The sequence below is a fragment of the Polyodon spathula genome, chromosome 2, assembly GCF_017654505.1.
Source record: "Polyodon spathula isolate WHYD16114869_AA chromosome 2, ASM1765450v1, whole genome shotgun sequence".
Classification (NCBI taxonomy): Eukaryota; Metazoa; Chordata; class Actinopteri; order Acipenseriformes; family Polyodontidae; genus Polyodon; species Polyodon spathula.
The window spans coordinates 64718401-64741016 of NC_054535.1; the positions used below are offsets into that span (position 1 = coordinate 64718401).

At 41.1% G+C, this 22616-nt stretch overlaps 1 long non-coding RNA gene across 1 annotated transcript in view; it reads right to left on the reverse strand.

The window, feature by feature from the left end:
• Positions 1-22019, reverse strand: part of LOC121299113 — a 67497-nt gene extending 45478 nt beyond the window's left edge. Inside the window, exons 1-2 of the long non-coding RNA XR_005947365.1 lie at positions 21831-22019; positions 7114-7202 (exon numbers count right to left, since the gene is read on the reverse strand). This is a non-coding gene — a long non-coding RNA (uncharacterized LOC121299113). The remainder of the gene's footprint in view (positions 1-7113; positions 7203-21830) is intronic.
• Between the last annotated feature and the right edge of the window lie 597 nt (positions 22020-22616).

Genomic DNA, 22616 nt, shown 5'->3' on the forward strand with positions numbered 1-22616 from the left:
CTGATTAAAATGAGTCATATTTACATGTACACGTACGTATAGACCTATTGTCATTGTATCCAATTGTATTCTTACTCCTGTTATCTGCATACTCCAGTTATGTGCATAGCATCACACCGGTCCCAAACCTATGCAATTATGCAGAGTCGACTGTATATGCTGTTTAATACAGAGCATTTCCTTAGGCATTTCAGAATGTACAAGCTCTGTCATAAATTAGAAAACTCTGTGGGTTCATAAGGTAAAAACCCACCTTAAAAATCATATGGGACACAACACCATTAAGGAAGTAAGAGATGACTCAAGTTTCACTGTAATTGAATTTCAATATCATTGCCTTGTTAGGTCATCCTTTAAATGGAAGGAATAGAGAATACATTTGAGATACCCAGCACTGTAAAATCCAGTTAACACAACTGACCTGGGGACTGACACTAACAGACAACAGGTGAGCAGCTCCACCAGTAGGTGCTATTGCAAGGCAGTGGGGTTGAAAGGGCTTTGTGGTTGGGAAGAAGACACAGACACAGAAATACTGACCAAACAGTACCTTAATTCTATTTTTTCTCATATACAGCCACTGTTGAGTTCTCTGAAAAATATGCAAACATTAAATACACTTTACCATTCATTTTTAAAACATTAATTTGCAATATGTAAACTACATATGTCCTGTTAGTGTCCTGAAACCTATGGAAGGGAACATGAGTCTTATTCAATATATATAGCAATTGTCAAAGCTATCTGTGGCAGTGAGGGCTGCAGTTGTGACGTCAGACCAGGAAATAAAACAGAAACACAACCTCCTCTCTATTCTCCATTGCTCTGAGCCCGGAGTGGGTCTTTTCTACTGTGGCTGGAGCCTTAATTAACTATTAAACAATGACCTTATTAACGCTCCAGCCACATTCCCACAACAGGTTATATCAGGTCACACTTAAGACGAGAACCAGTCTTAAGTCATAAATCCAGCTGACAGGGGGCGGAATAGCAGACCAATGAAAAACACTTCATGTGGGCTCAGGCACTGTCCAAATTAACCCAACTATCCAATCACAGGGGTAGAAAGAGACCTACAAAAATACAAGCGTGACATTGAAACGACGCTCCTGACACAAAATCCAAGGCTCCAATACACAAACCAGTCTTTGAACTGTGATAACCTGGAGATCCAGCCTGCGAACAGCTGGGACAGAGATACTGTTTTCGGGCACTCTAATAAGAGAAAACTATTCTAGTGTTTGCCATGGTGTGGGAGTCCACTGCGTGAGACGTCTAAAATCCTAAAGTACTTGTAATCAAATCTCTAACTCACCGGAGAAAGAGCTGGATAAACATTTGAAGTCGACATAAATTGAAGTATATTCACTTTATTGAGCTAGCAGTGCTGGAGTTTGCGATGGAATATCCAAGACATAACCAAACAAAGAGTGCAAATATTAGTGGAGGAATTGCTATTTCAGTGGAATACCTAAATAGTTAATGACACTTGATTCTTTGCAAAGACATTTCTTTCGTACCCTGAAGTAACGATGAAACCCGAGGAAAGGCAGACCCCGGAACCTACCTGACCTTGCCGGCGGGCAAGCTTCGAGCGCTTGTATTGTTGAAGACACGGGACAGCTGGAGGAAGCAACGCAGATCCGTTAAGTATTCAATGAGTAGTGTTGTAATCCTTTTGTGAACTCGAGAATAAGCAGACCTTAAAGTAAAATTAATGTTTTGTTTTAAGTGGAATGTAAGAAAAGTATTATAGCTTTCAATTAATACTTTGAGTTAATGAGTTAATGTTTCATAAGGCAATTATTCTGCATTTAGAAGCTAGAATCGAAATTTAACTATCTTGATAATAGATAATTCTTGATAGGTTGTCTGGATGCAAAGAGTGTCTTTACCTCGCAAGAGTGAGAATTGCCTCCTGAACCAAAACTATATATATATATATATATGAAACTCATTTAACTTCGAAACGAAAGTGAATATTTGTGTTACTAATGACACTCCTGTTAAGACTAAACGTTTAGTTTAAATAATTCTTCCTTTCTGTATTATCTTAGTTTAGCTGTTGCACCTTTAATTTTTCCTTTAAGTAGTTTTATTTCTAATAAAACTGTTCTTTGTGTTCACTAGAAACATGGTCTAGTCTGATTATTTCAATAAAGGTGGGGTTCTACATGATTTGAATTCAAAACAAGGTATTCAATTATTACAATCTAAACTATTAAAAATACAAATATACCTGGCACACTACATACTTCATTAACAAACAGTACACAAAGAGAGAGCTGATGTGACCATTGGAATGGTAGGCTATCCCTTTAAATCTATTCTCTTTCCAATGCAACTGCTGTGAAAACCTGCCATTAAAGACAGTGTAATTTAGTCAATGGCACCGCTTGTAAATAATTCGTGGGAAAAGCTGTATCCTGCGATCCTCTTAGGTCTGCTTTAAACACCAGCCCCAGGCTTCAAAACACAATTTCTTTATGGATGTCTCTTCTGGGAGGATTACTAATTTTCTTTTCTTGCCTTGTGGATTCGACAGACCTGCAATGTAACTAATAAAATAAATCATGTATATTAAAATCTACAGTGGATTGCTCAGGGAAAATCCCTACTGTGTAGCACTGCAGTGCAATAACCTCTTCCCTGGTCTTAGGAACAGCTGCAGCAGAACAGGGAATTGTAGCAAAGTGGTTTGCAGTGTGCAGGTGTAGAAGTGATGTGATTATGAAACAGTCCTGAAAAAATAAACACAGTATAACACACACATGATCACAAGTTCAAAGTTAGTGCTAACGTGCAAGTGGTGAAATACAATTTATTTGTGTACAGTTGTGAAGTGTTGTCTGGATTGGTGCTAGCCTTAAGCAAAGCTCCCGGTACGTGATAGCCGTCTAATAAAAATTATAAAGTATATAATTAGACATGACAAAACAAGCAAACACTAAACACTCATGGAACAATTTTTGTTCTCCTTTAGCAATAGCAATTTGCTCTTAACCATAACAAAGGAACAGATCACCTAGCCACGTCCCCTTTTGTACCGTCAGTCACACCCCCTTGGTTAGTGAGTGCAACTGTTTCTCCTCCAATCCGCGGTTGCCATATCGATTCCCTTCTGGGGCGATAACTTGGTGTACCATAGTTCTGCCCTTTCTAGATCGCCGACTTCCACCTTTTCCTGGAATGAATTGTCAGACCATCCAGTGTGGAACACTCTGTTTCCTTTACATAGCACTCTCACAGGTCAGGAAGGAGATTTATAACCAAGATTCATTCTTTTTGTCACAGAAATACAAACTTTTCACAGTAGCATTAAAACAAATGGCTATTTGGAGCTTCTTAGACCTTATGAGTGTAGGCAGCTTTCTGGAGCCATCATTAGGATTTACTGTGGGCTGACTTAGTTGGCACATGTTATACTTTTGTCAGCTGCCCATTGATTTATAACATCAGTGCAACAAAGTGTTGTATCCACACAGTGCATTAATTAACCAGCTAACATACATATTTATATACAATTTCTATAAAATCAACTATTTATAAAAATCAAGTTTCAGTAACCTTAACACTCTGTAGATAGCTGTGAAAGATAGAATTAGCGAATAAGGGCCCACATTATGAATGAGGACCCCAAAAAGGTGTTTTTATCCATCGAACAAATGATAGGGCCATACTGCTTGGCCAAGTTAATGTTTCAAAATGCAAATTTCAGTAAGGTAAAATCTACACACAATTAAAGATTAACACTTCTCTAAATATGCCTTCCATTCTTTTAAAAGCCCCAAATTAATTTACAGAAGATTTTACTGTATGTAAATATACTGACAAAAAAGTATAGCAACACATTTTAGCTCAGCATAAAATTGTAGCACATCACAGGTAGATTAATATTCCTTGACAGAGAATATGAAGATTACCTGCAAGTCACAGATGAACACAGTGAGCAAACGCAGGCTGAGAACAAGACACACTCAAGTTATAATGCTTAATATTGGTCGTGAAGGAGGCCCAGGTAGCAGCGTTGCAGGTGTCCTGCATTAGGACAGATTTTAGTTTTGCCCATGTAGTAGCCATTACACTTACCGAATGGGATTTGATGGATCCTGAAGGTGGTTTCTTTTCGAGGCTGTAACAGAACTTGATATAGGATGTGACCCAATTTAAAATTCTGGTAGGATCCTTCTTGCTGTGGTCTCTGCCACTAGAAATGCTGTTTTCCAGGTGAAGAGTTTCTTTTCCCATGTAATCATTGGATTGAACAGTGGTCCCAAGAGTTTGCTGTTGAACAAACATTATCCAATCTTTGGCTGGCCCTAATGCCTTTGCATTCGCAGTAAGAATAAGAACAATGCAAAGCTACCTTGAACTATAAACACCTACATAATGCCTACCTGTGGTGGAGTGTCCCGCCCCTTTGTTTAATATTGTATTTATGTTATGATTTTATATGTATATATGATGGTGAAAGTCAATATTATTTGTTTATTAGCTATTGTTTGGCCGGACGAGTGAGACGCCGTCTGCCAGGTTATTGTTTTGTATTGTTTGTTTTAAATACCTCGTGGGAAAGTGACAGTCACATGTTCTTATATAACCCGTGCAAAATATAACCAAGGGATAATAAGATAATTGTTAAAATATGAAAGACTTGTAGCTTTGGCTCCATGATGAAGGCCGTGGTGAACTAGGTTGGAGACAGGAGGTAAAATAACTGAGGAATATAACAATTGTTAAGCGTGCTGGCTTAAACACCAGCACAATACTTATTTGTTACTTTTGTTTGTTTGACCAACGTGCCTTTTTGTTTACTGTGTTTTGTTTTGTTCAACTATTTATTTTGTTTGTTTAATAAAATGCTGAGGGCGATAGTGTCTCAGTTTCGCCCCACCATTACGTGTGTTGAGTCTGTGTTTCTGGTCGTCATGCCTGCAGCCATCACTATCACAGTATTTCATCAAGCTTACTCATGACTTCAAGATAATGTTGCATTTTACCCCCCTGAAAATAAATGTTACTATCTGTGTTAAAATTAGAAACTAAGTTATTCCCAGACCCAAAACCTTATCTGGAGTGCAGCTCCCTGGTGATTGGTGTATTATATGCACTGGTGGCTGTGCAGAACTAGTACTTCACTTTGTTTAAAGACTGGAAGAAGTGTTACAATACCAGGAAATCTGGAATGGTGGGGTTACAGGAAGAAAGGAGACACCTTATGAAGTGTCTCATGAAGTTTTGCATCCCTAACCAAGAGACTGATGCTGCAAAACAGCTGAAATAAATTTAAAGTGACCTGCCAGCTAACAAATTGTGACCATTCTCTGTGAGGTACACTTCCTGTGTGTATAGAACTGGGACCCAGGAAGCCTAGAGTCTATGTCGGGGGAGATAGATGATTTTTCCCCATAAACCAATGAGCCTAGGTACTGTAGAAGAAACACACACAAAAAAGGGTGAAACCTTGTGCTTGTGTTCCAAGGTTTTTTCCCAAACCAGTCGTCTATATAGGGTTAGACGTGGATGACCATGCTCGTTCAGCTGTACCTTTGTGAACACTGTTGTGCTGTAGAAAAGGAAACACCTAGAACTGATACTGATGGACCGTGACGGTATTGCCATGGTAATTTTTCTGAAATAATGTATTTGAAATAATGTATTTCTTCAGGACCCTGAGGTTGGTGGTAGGAAATGTCAGGAGGTAACATAGGCTTTTTAAGGCCAGCACTAAAGCCGGAATAGCACCACTACTATCACAACTTTAACCTGTATCACCCACCACGAGCACTACTGCATTCACCCAGGACTGTTGACCGTGTTTGTATAATTGTGGGGTGGATACGTTGTTGAGTTACTATTATTGCTTAGGTCTGCAAACCCACTGTCGGTCACCAGACCTGGATACAAAAAAACAAAACAATAATTTAATTAAATAATTATTTTCCAAACCAGATTAAACCTGTCTGTTTCATTACCACACTGCAATACCCCTGCACCTGCATCCACTCAGCCACCTTGTCACAATCACCCATTCCTCTGTTGAATTCAAAACCATAATGCTGTGGTACTGTGACAGAAATATATTTCTGGTTGTAAATCTCCTTCCCGACTTGTGAGGGCACTAAGTAGCGAAAGGGGAAGTCTTTGGATGGGTTGGCCTGACAGTTCATTTACTGGGTCGGGAAGTTGGTCAGCCTGGAAGAAATCAAGACTATGTTGCAGGAACGTATTGACCCGGAAGGTAAACGAGGTAGCAGCTGCAGGCAATAGAGACAGCTGCAATTGTTTACCAAGGGGTCATGCGTGATAGCATAAAGGTGCCGGAGAATCGTAAATCTTTTCCTTCACTTGGTTTTTGTGTGTGAGACTGGAAGGACTACGAGAGATGCAGAGAAAGCATTGTAAAATATTTGTGAGTGTTTTGTTTGTTTATTCGTGTTTGTTTAGTAACAATAACCAGATGGCTAAGCATGTATCTGGAGCTGTCGCCTAGGGCCAGCACAAAACCGGATCAACACTGCACTTCAATCACTATTTAAAATTGTTATCACCCACCACGAGCACTCCAGCATGCACCCGGACTGGTGACCGTGTTTTGTATTATTGTGGGACAGATAATATGTGTTATTATTTGGTTTGCAAAACCATTTATATAAATTTCCCTCCGTGCTTTACACATTGGTGTGTATTGCAGGAGATTCATTCTTTTGGTCACCAGACCCAGATTAAAACTACAACCTTTTCCAAACCAGATTACAATTGTCTGTGATTATTCCTGCACTGCATCACCTCTGCACCTGTTCACAATCCGCAGCCACTTTGCCACAGGTACCCAGTATGACTTTCCAAAAAGACCCATAGTCATCACTCGTGCCACAGTCAGTAGAGCAAATAATAGATGTAATTTGTAACGAGTTTAAAGATTTTCATTTTTTATCCTTGCTTTTGATTTACTTAATGAAACCAAGCGTCAATAAACTTTTGTTTTTTGTGCTGGGTTACAAGTTATTATAAAAGAAACAATTGGCTAATTAATTAAAAAAAAAAAAAAAAAAAAAAGAATGTCACTTCAGACAACTGCAGAGTTAATTACAATTTAGAAAATGGGTTTACCTTGAAGTTGGAATGCACTCTGTTGTTGTAGAATATCCCTAGAGGGGTGAGTTCTGCCTTTTTGTCAGGGGCCAGTCCATGAGTGTCTCCTGTAGAAAAAGGTACCATATTCCAGTATCCTTTTGGTTTAAACAGATATCGTTGTAAGCATTTATTTTATTTCACCTCCGTGTATGATCACATTAGCTTATATAAATCACAGCATGCTCTAAATTAACACTTGAATACTTCACAATTGTAAAGTAAATTATAATTAACTCAAAAAAGAACTGAATAAATCTCAGCTGATTCCCTGAATTTTGTGATCAAAATAAACCATAGGCTACCCCAGCAAAGTAATGTTTTTTAAAGTAATGCAGTAAAACTGCATAATTATGATGTTTTCGAGAACTAAAACAAACCTCTCACAGACCTGCATACTTGGATCATAAAGGCACATGATCACTGTTTAAAAAACATTTTAGACTTCAGATTATTATTTGACAAATACATTAAACATTCTCAGTAAGGCTGTCTTCGAGCTATTGGAACCCAAAAGACAGTCACACTAGTCTTTGCGTACCGTATGTTATGTAGAAACAAAAGTCCTACTGTACTCTTTCAATCTTTGAAAGATATGAACGAGTACGTAATTATATATAATTTGGATTATAAATGACAATCCCTTTGTTAAAGGAAACAATTTCAGTATGGACACTTGTGACGTCGTCGTAACATTGTAATTAAGTAACAAGCCGGATGGGAAATCCAGAAGGTCTTGTATCTCTGACGAGAGTGAATGAGTGTTTCTCACTTACTAAACACATTATTTGTGTCAATAATAGGAGGTTATCCTTTGGTGTATGTGTTACAAACATAAAATTATGTTCATTAATTTTACGTTGTCTTGGTTTAGTGGAACAAACAACGTGTACACAACTCATCTGACCTAAAAGTTCAAAAAGAACCAAATCATGTAAAAGTTAGTTGCACTGTGTTGAGTAGACTGGATTTGCACAAGAGATGACCCATAGTACGTCTTCAATCAAACATATTTCAGCGACTTTTCAAAAAAATAGACCGCACACCCTTTGTCATGCGAATTATATATGTGATGAGAAAAAGCTTTATATATCCTTGACTAGTCCCATGTACCGGATAGAAAGGATGATATATACATTATCTTTCCAGACGGGAGTCTATTTTGTGCATCAGATTTTAAACGTACAAGGTGGGATTGCATGTTAATTTTTCTATTTTAAAAAGAGAAAAACTGTGTCTGACAAGACTGTTCTGAGCACTCGTGAGATCAGAACTTGACTTGAATGGCAACAACCCTATATGTGGGTCAGCCTAGCTCAGTGTCGAACCAGAAAGTGCTCCAGGGTCATTCAGAATTCCTTAAGCTGAGACTTATGATTGGTCGATCCAGTCAGGATCCAATTTCCCAAACTTTACTGGATTTACATTGGCTCCCAGTTGAGCTTTGTGCACAAATTCGTGATTAGTGAGCTTAACAGTGTGACTAATCACTCTATTGTCAAGGAGAAAATCTATTCCGTGTCCCGGTGTTTGAACATTCTGTTGTCTGTGTGACATGCTGTGGGGATTGGGTTGTTAACACTGATTCCAGAACTTCAAAGGTTGTAGATAAGGCACAGGCCACAAACTGTGTTAACTCTTTGAAGCTCACCTTCCAAAATGCTATCTGATTGTCTGGCCTCCTAAGGTGTCATAAAACTTACCAAAGCCAAGCTATAGTGACTATGCAGTTGTAACATTATTGTGTTAAAAGTTAGTTAAAATGCTTTAAGAATTTTAATTACATAACTTGTGGACACAAGTTTAATAGTTATTTTAAGTAAGTTTCCCAATAAACCTGAAGGGTTTATTGTGTTTTAAATGAATATTATAAACTAATAACTATTTTTAAATATTATCCTTTGATTGTATTATGATGTGTTTTATATGCTTGTAATCGTAATTTTGTATAGAGAATGAAACTGAAATGCATATGCTTCTCTAATGAATCTAACTAAAGTTATATTGAATAGGAGGCTTAAATGATAATCCTTTGATAACTGAATAGGCAGATACATTCCATTTCTAATACACCCTTTTTGTGTTACACGCAACTGTCTATCAATTAATGTGAACCAATGGAAGGACCGACAAGGATTTGTTTACAGTACAAGGAAACGCCTATACATCGTGTTATTTAAACTCAAAACAAGGATTCTCATTTTCTCTTTCGCTCTCTGGATGCTCTTTGGATTCGCTCTTGCTCGCTGGATTTGCTCTTTCTACAAAACATCTCATCGCTCTCAACTCATTAAACTCTGAATTTATTCAACGAAGACGCAATGATGTAATTTTCAAAGCTGTCCCAGAGAAGATGAACTGCCTCCGGAATGACGAAAGCTTTTGCCTACAGTGCAGACTTACTTCACAGAGATACTGCACTGCGCTGCTGCCCAGCAAACTTATAGAGAGGACGACCGTGTTAAGAAGGTTATGTTTTAAACATCGCACCAACAGAATAAGTATCAGACTTATACTGTGTGTTTACAAGTACCTGAACTGAAGCCATGCTTTTGATATCGTCACAATATGTAATGTGCGCCTATTTGCTGAACATTGTACATGCGTACTTAGCCACATGGAAGCTGGTGCATTTATATGTAATGCGTGTCTCAACCAAACAAAGCTTAACGAACTATTAAGACTGCTTCCCTAATGCAGAACTCTATAACCAGAGAGCACATCAAGGATTAATTATGAACATTTAACAATGCATTACTTTTCTTTGAATGTTTTATTTTGTTTCTTCTTTATTCATGTTTTTTGTTTTTTGTTTTTAACTATGAAGCCTAACCTTTATTCTTCTTCCTTTTAGAATATGAATAAATGTAATAATAATTTGCATTGTTAGGTCTTATAACAAATACACATTTATGATTGATTTGAAATACTTAAACATACATAATATTAATTGTTAATCTCTTTTCATCATGAATCTAGGGATAATTGAGCCAGAATCGTTAGTTCTTATTGAGGCATTGTGTTTATTATGGTTAATAATTACATTATGAGCTATAATGGGTATTTTCTTTAATGGTAATTGGCGAGGACACACAACGTAAATATGCATGAAACTATCAGTAATTTCTTCACTATCTGACTGAGAAATTGTAGGTTTATAATCCTACTAGACATCTGAGGTCCTCGCACACCATGCCCCTGTGTCAGCCACATTTTAAACAAAAACGTTTTGGAGCTTGCGTGTTTGCGGTCCTTTGTCCACAGATTTGGAATGCTCTGCCTGTAGAATTCCACCTTACCTCTGACATTCCCCCTTTTAGACAGCTGAAAAGTTGATTTTAAGTGGATCACTGTGACAGAAATACAATGATGCTTGGTTTTAAATCTCCCTCCCGACCTGTCAGGGCGCTAAGCAGTGAGAACAGAGTTCGTTGTATGGGCTGGTCTGACAGTTCTTTCCCAGGGTTCAAGGGAAGTCAGCCAGCCTGAAAGGAGGCGAGACACCGTTGCAAGAACACATTGACATGGAATAGAAACAATGTGGCATCCGCAGATTGGAGAGGCAGTTGCACTCGTTTACCATGGGTTTTTGTGTGACAGCATAAAAGGGGATGGATAATCGTAATCTTTCCTTCGCTTTGGTTTGTGCATATGAACAGAGAAGGATTGTGAGAGACACCTTTGTACAAGGAAGCAGTATAGTGAGTGTTTTTGGTTTGTTTGTCTGTGTGTAATTATGTTGTTTATTCACCACGTTATACAGCTAACATGATTCCAGAGCTGTTGCCAAAGGCCAGCACTAAAGCCGGAATAGCACCACTACTGTTACAACTTTAACCTGTATCACCCACCACGAGCACTACTGCATTTACGCAGGACTGTTGACCGTGTTTGTATAATTGTGGGGTGGATACGTTGTTGAGTTATTATTATTGCTTGGGTCTGCAAACCCACTGTCGGTCACCAGACCTGGATACAAAAAAACAAAATAATAATTTCATTAAATAATTATTTTCCAAACCAAATTAAACCTCTCTGTCTGTTTCATTACCGCACTGCATCACCCCTGCAATGCATCCACTCAGCCACCTTGTCACAATCACCCATTCCTCTGTTGAATTCAAAACCATAACGCTGTGGTACTGTGACAGAAATATATTTCTGGTTGTAAATCTCCCTCCCGACCTGTGAGGGCGCTAAGTAGAGAAAGGGGAAGTCTTTGGATGGGTTGGCCTGACAGTTCATTTCCTGGGTCAGGAACTCGGTCAGCCCGGAAAGAAACTAAAAACATTCTTATTTCACAAGATATGCTAATTCAAAAAAAGGAAAATGTATTGTCAAATGCTGTGATACTGATTTCATGCTGTGTGCTGTTTTTTATACATGTATATTCGTGCCCTGCACAGTGCTCTGAAACCACTTGTTGCGCTATAAAATTTTAAATAAAAATAAAATAAAAGCTCATTTTGCAATCTTTTTTTGTTTAAAAAATAAATAAATAGCGCAAACCATATATGTATATTGGTTGGAATTTATTTTCTTATGTTGACATCTACTTTTGCATGTATTTTAGGCTATATATAGATCCCTGTGAAATGCTGTTTTATTATAGATACACATAAATATAATAACTCAAATAGATGTATGTCAATAATAGTATACATCATGTTTTAACTACATACATATTTTTTATACAACATTATAAAATGGGTCAAAACAGGTCACATGGGGGTGTGAATATTACAGCATATTCCCAGGGGATGAAAAGTTTTTTCAAAAATAACTTGGAGATATCCATGGAGAGCTGCAGGCTTTTTATACAGGTGGCCACCTTCTGCATGAGTTTTAATTAAGCCCATCCACGCTGCAAAAACAAAACAATAAAGGAAACACACGGCGGTTCGCCGTCACATATACACATATTAGTAAATAATAAATAAACATAAAAAAACTGCGGGGCGGAGGGGTCTGGAATAATCCATGGGGGTGGCCATGGTAGGAGGTCCTCCTCCCCCCATGTCTTTCTGGCTGGTAGCTCACTCTTCGGGGGCTTCAGCCAAACTGTAGCAGGGTGAACTGGTCTCCTGACACCCCCCCCCCACCTTCTTTATGGCCGCCAGCTCCCCTTTGTGGGGCTCCAGCCACCGTACTTCCTGCTGCGAAAGTGCGGCTGGGGGAGCTAGTCTCCTGACCCCCCCCCCCTTCTTTGTAGCCGGCAACCCTCTTTTCTGAGGTGCCGGCCCCAGTGCTTCCTGCAGTAGGACTAGTGGCTGCACCAGGCGGCGCAAGCCAGGCGGCGCAAGCCAGGCAGCGGCCCCAGGCGAAGCAGAGCCGGCAGCGGCCCAGGCGAAGCAGAGCCCTCAGCGACCCCAGGCAAAGCAAAGCCCTCAGCGAGCCCAGGCGAAGCAGAGCCCTCAGCGACCCCAGGCGAAGCAGAGCCCTCAGCGACCCCAGGCAAAGCAAAGCCCTCAGCGAGCCCAGGCGAAGCAGAGCCCTCAGTGACCCTAAGAGAAGCATAGGAGAAGCCAACAACGCCAGGCGATGTGGGACCTTCGGCAACCCCAGGCGATGCGGGATACTCGGCAACCCCAGGCGAAGTGGGACCATCAGCAACCCAAGGCGAAGCGAGGCCCTCTTTGCAGCCACTGTTGCCGAGCGGTTTTCTCCCATGCTCCCCTCAGCAACCTATGCAGGGACTGCTGAGGTCCGGCAGCATCCTGCCCTGTTCCCTCCAATGCTGAAGGAAGAGGCAGCTCTTGCTTCTCTCCTTCTAGCGGGGTTGGAGACAGAGGCAGCTCCTGCTGCTCTTCTCCAGGTGGTGATGGAGGTGGAAACAGAGGCAGCTCCTGCTGCTCTGCTCCTGGCAAAGGCGACAGGGGCTCCTCCCCTTTTGTCAGTGAAAGCAGCAGGGGCTCCTCCCCTTCTGACTGCAGTAGGGAAACTAGCAAGCATGCTCTCTCTGCTGGTGGAGGTGGGAGCGGCACGTAGTCCTCCCACGGTGGTGGAGGCAGAACCAGCAGGTACTCTCCTTCTGCTGGCGGAGGTGGGAGCGGCACACAGTTCTCCCACGGAGGTGGAAGTGGAACCAGCAGGCATTCTCCCTCTGCTGGTGGAGGTGGGAGTGACAAGCAGTCCTCCTATGGTGGTGGAGGCGGAATCAGCAGGCATTCTCCCTCTGCTGGCGGGTACCTGGGCTATGGACGTTCGGCCTTCCCCTTCTTGGGCTGTGGACGCACCGTCTCCTCCCACTCGGTCACAGGACGTTTGGGCTCCTCCCACTCAGACGCAGGACGTTCGGGCTTCTCCCACTCGGGCGCAGGACGTTTGGGCTGCTCCCACTCGGGTGCAGGACGTTCGGGCTCCTCCCCTCTTGGTGGCAGAACCAGCAGGTATTCTTCTATTGGGAGAGGGCAGTTGAGTGAAAAGTGCTCCCACTCCCCACAGAGGTAGCACTCCTGTGTCACCCCTAGGAAGGCTTCCTAACTGCTCTCCTCCAGTAGCTGTGGTGGGACCAGCAGGCACTCCTCCTCCGCTGGGGCAGGCTTGGGCTGAGGCTGTTCAGGATCTTCCCTCTTGGGCGTTGGCTGGGTCTGGTCTCTCACCCAGAACCAACCAGGCCCTGGTTCCAGGCCTCCTCATATTGGGAGTCGCCATAGGGGCAGTCCTCCCAAACATGCCCAAACTCACCACAGGCTCCGCACATGGGGACCCCTTCAGCCCTCCATTCTTCCTGCTCGGCTGCCCAGTCCAGGGGTCCAAACCAAGTTGGAGCCTGGGTCCACCACCTCTTCTGCTGCTGTGGTTGCTGCAGCTGCTGCTTCTCCTTCCCCTTTCCCCTTCTTCCTCCCACCTTTCCTCTTCTTCCTCCCATCTTTTCTCAAAAAAAAAAATTATAATAATAAAAAAAAAACGAAACTGCAGTACCCTTGTGCAGTACCTCTTCTGGCCTGAGTCCAGGAGGCGCTGGTGATCCCACCCTGACACCACGTGTGGCAGGAAATGGCATTGAGTTGACATCAGACCAGAAGGAGGAACAACAACAGACAGGTACGGTGCAATGGCATGTGTCAGTTTTATTTAAATAAATAAATAAATAAATAACAATAATTAAACAAAATAAATCTCAAACACAATAATAACAAATACGATCCAGGTAATTATGGCGGTAATTAAATCCTTGAGAGATTTTACTACCAGTTAAACGGCTACCGCATTATGATGCACCCTCATAGCTGAGTTGATGGAGCTTTGCACATTATACCAGTTTGTCCCATCATTTTTTTGTTTCTGGAATTCGGCATTCACATTGTTCATAGTAGACTGAGCCGCCCCAAACCCTGCTGCCTCAGACAGGATTTCTCGCTTACGCCTCCTGGGGGCATCATTATATTGGGGGGGGGGGTGCTATATTGCACGTAACGCGTGAGGGCATCCTTCATTTGATCTAGGAATATCTTAGTTAGAGACGGGAAACTGGAACAGTTGGTCTGGAACAGTTTCAGCGAGTAATTACAATGCACTGTGACTCAGTACCAGACCACATTCTCGATGAGCCATAATGGTTCCCCCACTTCTATGAGCCCATGTGGTGAAGGGGCGAAGGTCTGGGGACATGGGGGGCAAAGAGGTATCCGATGGATCCACCGATGCCATGTTCCCTTTCCTGTGACTGTAGCGGTCCTTATGTTACAACAGGTGTGGGTTCTGGCGATTTGGTCTAGGCATGTTTGATTAGTGGAGTTGTACACGGTGTACATGCCTAGCTGCCATATTCCATATGGGTCAGTAGGAGTGTACACGTGTGGGAGACTATATGTGATTAGCGGTTGCCTCCCCCTTCCTGACATTGGGGCTCTCGATATCTTATGACATGTATGGAATGATTGGATGGACGGTCATGGGGGAGAGAGGTATCGTTACGGAGCGTAGGGGCATCGTTACAGTTTTGGTCGAGGGGCATTCTGCCCCTAAGTACAGGGCAATGACCTGTGTTCCCCACCGGTCACACGTGTTGTCCCCGGGGATTGATCTAATGATCTGAGACAAAACATTTTATGGTTATACATTCGTTCCAGAGGATCCATATCCTTTTGCTCCTCTGTCCGTTGAGGGGAGGCCTGGGACCTCCTTGACCTATGGGTAGCAAATGCGCACACATACAATCTGCGCTGCCCTTTCTCCTGGCCTTATTTCGAAGGGTCCTGTTCCAGTGTTTTGGACCAAGATACCTTCATTTCCAGTATAGTCAGCGTCCACTACGCCGGTCCCAATGCATATGCCATGCTTAACTGCTAATCCGGAACGAGGGGCAATCCTGGCATAGCACCTAGGGGGTACTTTTATTTGTATATCTGTCAAGACAAGGCTTTGACTTCCTGGAGGCACCAGGTAGTCATATACGCTGTAAAAGTCAAGGCCAGCGGCCATTGGCGAGCCCCGAGTAGGCAAGTGCCCCGCAGGGGTCAATTTGACCACTTGGAGTACGCTCACTTAGTTTGTTATGCATGCCACTTTTAGTGGAGGAGGCTCGTGAATCAACCTCCTTTGGTAGAGCTTAGTCTGGGTTTTGTGCACCAATTGCCTTTGGTTTTGTTTTTGGATGCATACACTGGTTGGAGTGGTCATGAGCACCATGTAGGGTCCATTCCATCGGGGACTGAGTCCAGTCCTCACACTCTGGATGCTCATGACCTCATCACCTACCTCGTATTCCATCTGCTGGGTATGTTTGGACTCGTTTTCCTTTTCTACCTTAGCTTGTTGCTCTAGGGTGAAGTTTTTAAGGAGCTGTAGGTGCTCCCCCAGCTTTCGTAGGAACTTCACTTTGGCATCTTGGGTCAGGGTAAGGGTCCCATCATTCATTAGGATGGGGTCAATTGGTAATCTCATACGTCTCCCCGTCATTAGTTCGTACGGGGAGACACCGGTAGCTCGAGAGGGAGTAGCTCGGAGCTTGAGTAGCACCCATGGGAGGGTGGCCACCCAATTCCGGTTTTGTTCAGTTAGCCGTTTGGCTATGCTCTCTTTAATGGTGCGGTTCACTCGTTCCACTATCCCAGAGGATTGTGGGTGATATGATATGTGAAACCGCTGCCGTACTCTGAAAAGTCGGCATGTTTCTTTCATAATTTTCCCAGTAAAGTGAGTGCCTTGGTCGGAGTCGATCCAAGATGGTGTACCCCCAAAGGGGCAGTACTCTCTGCACCAAAAGTTTGGCTACAGTGAGGGCGCTACAGTCTCTGGTGGGGAAGATCTCTATCCACTTGGAAAATGTGTCGATCATCACTAAGCAATAGGTCTTCCTTTCAACTGGAGGTAGGGGCCATATAAAATCAATTTGCACATTTTCCCAGGGTCCACGAGGTGGCGTGGGACGGTGGAGTTGGGATTTTCCTGGCTTGCCTTTTCCTGTCACTGTGTCTTCTTTTGCGGCGGTGTCAACTATGTTGTTATGCTTCTCTTCTATGCTACTGTCATGCTGTTGGTGGGCTTTTACTTTTATTACTGCAGTGGTTAGGCCTTTCGCTTGTCTAGCTTCCACTTGCCATTAAATGGCTTCAATCAACCATTGGTGTTTAAGTTGTCCACCGGTTGTAGTAATGAAACCTCTCCTGGCCCAGGTGGCCATATAGTCATGTGCCACCCCAAACACATAACGGCTATGTGTATATGCTGAGGTCACAGTCGTCATGTTGCACGAGAGCCATGAGGAAGGCTATCATCTCTGCCTCTTGGGCTGAGCAGCCCCCTCCCAGCTTCCCTTTTAGGATGACGCCATGATCACCTTCATCAGGTGACCATGTTGCCCACCCAGTGACGAACTCTCAGTTTGGTATTAGATCCTGCGATAGACAAATCGTCTATACAGCAGGCAGTTCTCAAAACGCTGCATCCGCTGCCCTGCGGAGATTTACATCTGACCTTGGGTTAGTAGATGCTTGGCAAATATTCAATCCATCTGTTAAAGACTTCACTTTTTTCCACTAAATCCCTCTCTAGGATCGACTTCATTTTTGTCTCGAAATCTCTCTTTTCTCAACTACATGCTGCTGATATTTTACCAGTGGTTTTGTCAGATTATAGTGCAATGTGCTCTTATCTAGTATGTTCTGATACTCCAAATAAAGCCAAAAGATGGCGCCTCAACTCAACACTTTACTGCAAAATTAATCTTTTCGTACCTCATTCCAAGTTAAACTTGACAAATTTTTCACTTAATTGCGGGTCAGTCAGTGACTCTTGCATATTATGGGATGCAGTAAAGGGTTTTATTAGAAGTAATTCTACATTATTTGCATCTAATCTTAATAATTCCCGTCTGTACAAAATTAAAGAGCTTGAATCCAAGACTGCCCTCCTAGATCACACACTTAAAAGCTATTTTTTTTTTTTTCTGAAACCATTGCACTTGAATTAGATATCACTAGGAAGGATCTAAATATTTTGCTTAGATGGAGTGCAGAGGTCTTTATTCACAGGGCCAGACAGAATTATTTTTTTTTTGGCCAAGCCATCTTCTTGCCTTACGGCTTCGCAAAAATGAGAGCTTTGCTAACATTTCTTCTATTAAAAATGCAAGAGTTGATTCAATTTTTGATCCGGCTCTAATTAATTCTGAATTTTGTTTCTTTTATTCAAAATTGTATAAATGTCATGCCCTATATGATAATATCAATTGTAAACAATTTCTCGAAAGCCTCCAGTTACCTCCGATCTTTCGGACAGCGAATCAGCAGCCCTGGGTTCTCTATCTCTTTGTTTGAATTAAAAAATGCATTGCGAAGTATGAATAAGGGTAGAGCGAGTTTTTTCTCGCTTTCTGGGATCAGTTGAGACCCTTACTATTGGAGATGGTACAAACAGCCTTAGGGATGGGCTCCTTCAGCAAAGATGTTAACATGGCTAATATTTCATTATTACTGAAGAAAGATAAGGACCCTTATCTTTGTGCTAGTTACCGTCCCCTGTCCTTGATCAATTCTGATGTTAAACTGTATGCCAAGGAGCTCGCACATAGACTGGAAGGTTATATGACTAAATTAATTCACCATGACCAAACAGGATTTATTAGAGCCCGATTGCCTACGGATAATGTTCGCCGTCTCCTGCATATTATCAATGCTGCCATGAATACCAAAACTTCATGCACAGTTCTCTCATTAGATGCTGAGAAGGCTTTCAACTGTGTAGAATGGGAATATCTCTGTTCGGTATTGGAGCATATGGGACTGGGAAATAAGTTCATAAAAATTATTAAAATTTTACATGCGAACCCCTCAGCGATAGTGCTTTCAGGTATCAAATGTTCCCCACAGTTTTCTATGTCTAGGGGCACTCGACAGGGGTGTCGTCTTTCTCTGCTCCTGTTTTCCATATCACTGGAGCCCCTTGCTATTAGTATTAAAAATATGCAACATTGCATTTCGCTTTATGCTGATGATATGCTGTTAATTTTTGAGAATATTCCCCAATCACTCCCTGCCTTACTCTCTCTTTTCAATGATTTTAGCGCACTATCAGGATATAAGATTAACTGGTCTAAGTCGGCTTTGCTACCTTTAAATGTTGGAATGAGATATTTGATTTTACCTGCAAACATACTGGTGGTTAAGCATTTTAGATAATTTACCCATCGCTACACACGACTGTATTATCTAACTTTAATAATATACTTGGTACAATTGACATCGAGTTAAACAGATGGATGCTACTTCCTAACACGCTTCAAGCCTGTATTTCCATAATAAAAACGAATGTACTGCCACAGATCACCTTTTTCAGCTCGATGCTTCCACTTCCGTCCTCTACTGGTTATTGGACTAAATTGGACTCTGTAATCTCTACATTTTTGTGAAGGGGTTTGCAGCTACGTCTCAAACCCCATATTCTGCATCATGAAAAATCCACAGGAGGATTATCATTACCGAATTTCAAACTTTATTTCTGGTCATGAGTATGGCTTGAGGCCGATGCGCCTGTCTCCTGGAGACAACTAGAAGAAAATCTATTCTTCCCTCATAGATTACAAGACCTGCTTTATTCTGGTACTTCTCTTAAGCAATGTAAATTAAGATTTGGTCCTATTATCGCCTATTTGATCACAGTATGGCGAACGGTGGAAAGGCATATTAAAGTTGGAACAAAGTGGTATTCGCACTTGCCCATTTTTCACAATGCTGCACTTTTAACTAGTGGTCACCCTTTTGCTTTTCTGCAGTGGTCTAATATAAGAATTCACACTCTAGCAGATGTTATGAAAGACAACTACCTTTGAGTGAAGTGGAATTGATGTTTTGTATTTGGTAATGGCTCTTTCTACTACCAAAATAATAATAAAGAGTGTTTCTCAACCTTTTTGGTAACAACGCCCCCTAAGGATCAGCTGAGCTTAGTCATCGCCACAGAAAATAACAAAAATTAAGAAATAATTCATAAAACAAAAATAATTAAACTCCAGTCACTGGTATAATCAACATGTAGATACATACATAAAATGTGTACTACTGTGGAATACTGCCAACATATCTGTGTATATCTGAGATGTGTGAACCGGTTCCTTTCAAAATCGCGTACCCGGTTCCTGCTTTGAACCGACGAACTGGATACAAATATCAGGATTCCAGTTCCATTGAGTACTAGTATGGTTTTTTAGTAAAACTGATTATTAAAAACATTAATTTCTGTCAAAAATACATTGGATAACTATAATTGACACCTTCACACTTAGAAAAAAAAAAGTCTGCAAAATATTTATTACAGCAATTATTATTATTATTATTATTATTATTATTATTATTATTATTATTATTATTATTATTATTATTATTATTATTATTTATTTCCCTGGAAAATAATTCAGTCTCACTTTTACATGGTGATGAAAACATTTTGGGTAAAGTGAATCTTCTGCACCTTGATGGGATCATTCGCAGGACAACCCCAAGAAAACACAACACGATTTCAGCTATCTAAAAAAGTAATTTAACCTCAAGCCGATGGGGTCGTATTTCAGCTTGGGATCCTAACATACAGTATATACACTGACACTGCACACACCATGTGGTGAAATATTTTTTTTAATTGTAAGCTCTATGAAATTTGCAGTTAATAAGGTTCATATAAAAGCACATAATGGCTTTCATTGCTGCTGAGCACATTTGTAAACTCTGACTAATAAAAAGTTTAATTCAAAGGGTGAATAGACTGCACTAAAGTTGTCTGAGCATCGCAAATGCAACATCTTTTATGGATCACGACTTATAAACATTCCTTAGAGGAACATCATTTAAGGAAACTTCTTGTAGAAAATACATAGCTGACACCAAGCCCCCCTTTCCGCTCACACATTTACATACAGGGGGGTTTTTCTAAATAAGTTCAGATGTATGATTCCAAAAAGATTTCCTGAAATGCTTACTAAATAGATAACAATAAGAATTTACGTGAAAGTTATCTATTGTTATTCTTATTTGACTTTAAGTGGCAACAGGGCATAAATGAAAAGGTTGCTTCGTTCTGACGAAGCATGACAAAACTGGATGCACATTGCTGCAGCAACACACATTTCTGATTTGATGTTTACACAATCTTATAATGCACAAGTCAATGAGTACATCACTGGCACATTGTGTATAAGTAGCAGAGCTCTGCCCTTTATAAATTGGCAGGGATGGGGTTAAATTCCCCTACCTGCCTGGGTTTATTGTGTTCAGGTGGCTGGGGTTGATTAGAGTAATTAACAATCAATCAGCACCCAGCCACCTGACATAAAAGGAGGCCTCAGCTTCCCATTAGGGAGAGGAGGGAGCTGAGGAAGCAAGCTGGTGTTTGTGCTTGCTGTTTTTTTGGTTTGCTGTTTTTGTGGGGGGGGGGGTTGATCCAGTGAAGGCATCGCCCAGCCTGGAAACCGTTATTTTTGTAAGTTTTGTTTTGTGTTTTGCTTTTGGTGTTTAAATACCTTTGTTTTCGCCCTTGTGCCCTTTTATTTTGTGTTTAGTTGTAATAAAAGTATTATTTTTTTGAACTGCAGTCTGTCTCTGGCCCTTTATCCACTCACCAGCCTGTCACAGTAGTTAATCAACATTTTGAAATAAAAGTTGTCTTAAAATTTTAAAAACTACAACACCCCCCTCCTGCCCTCATGGATGAAAACGCCCCCCTTTGGCTTCAGAATGCCCCTTGGTGGCCAGTACCAGCCCCATTGAGAAATACTGACCTACGGTATATACAAAGATTAAATTGATCTTTGTTGTAACAGAACTGTAAAGTCGAGCCTTTTGTATGTTGCTCGTGTTGATTTGGCTGATGAAATGGAACACAGTCTTTATGAATAACAATTATTAATAGATTTTTGTTATTTCACTTGTTTCCTGTGTGTGCAACAGATAGCACAGGCTAGTAGATTGTGAGAATACTAAAGGTTTAGAGTAAAGATAATATACAGGCTCTTAGATTGTGAGAATACTAGAGGTTTAGAGCAGAGATAATGCACTGTACATGTTTTCAAGAGCATGGAGGTTTCTGTTTTGAACTGCAAAAAGTGCCTATGAAAGAAATATCTACATAACTATTTATATCTTGCATTTTCACACATTTATCATCATCCAAAAAACAACAAAATCTACTTCTGACAGGTAGTTAATGCAGCATGACACCACCCCCAACCCGTATCCATACGTAAACTGTTTTTCACTTACTTGCAGTCAGTTGCTGGCACTGGGATGTAGTTTCCATAAACTTTGTTCCTGATGGAAGTGCACATAGTGTCATTCCTGTCCATGGGCAAGAGCGTGTTGGGTTTGGTGACAAGTCCAAGGTTGTGGTACAGAGTGTTCCTTTGTTCAGTCCCATCCTCAAGGAAAAAACAATGTCCCAGTGTGTCATAGCCAACAGAGTCCTTTATCTGTGACAGCACAATGAAGCCATTTAGTGAACAGCAGTGGCAGCGTAACCACCTACATCTAAATTTGTATTATTGCATTCCCAGACAACTTACTAAGGTCACACAGTATTTGTTTTATAGTCACACTGCAGCTGCAATTCTTCAATTGTGGCATTACTGGTGATATACCTATATTTTAAATGAATATCTTGAAGTTAATCCTCAAGAAAGGTTAATGAAGTTTTTGATGGCATCTGAAGACAGGTTCAAAACAACAACCAAAAGTATGGCTTAGAAAGATATCATTTAACATTTGAAAGAAATCTGGATAACATTAGGCCCATTCATTTGCAAGGAAAGTCAACATAGAAATATTTGAGTCAAACTTCCTTGGGCTATATACATTATCCCACTGAGTGAATAAGACAGCAAGATTGATGAGAAGCAAATCAATTTTTCATGCAGTAATAACACACTCCTCTGTAGAACATATGTCTACCCCTCAGCATAATAGGAGCAGAGGGTATTTAGGTATGATCTACATCTGTCCTAAAGGGTATGTCTAATAAAATGTGTTACTAAGGAGTTGAATCTGCCTCTA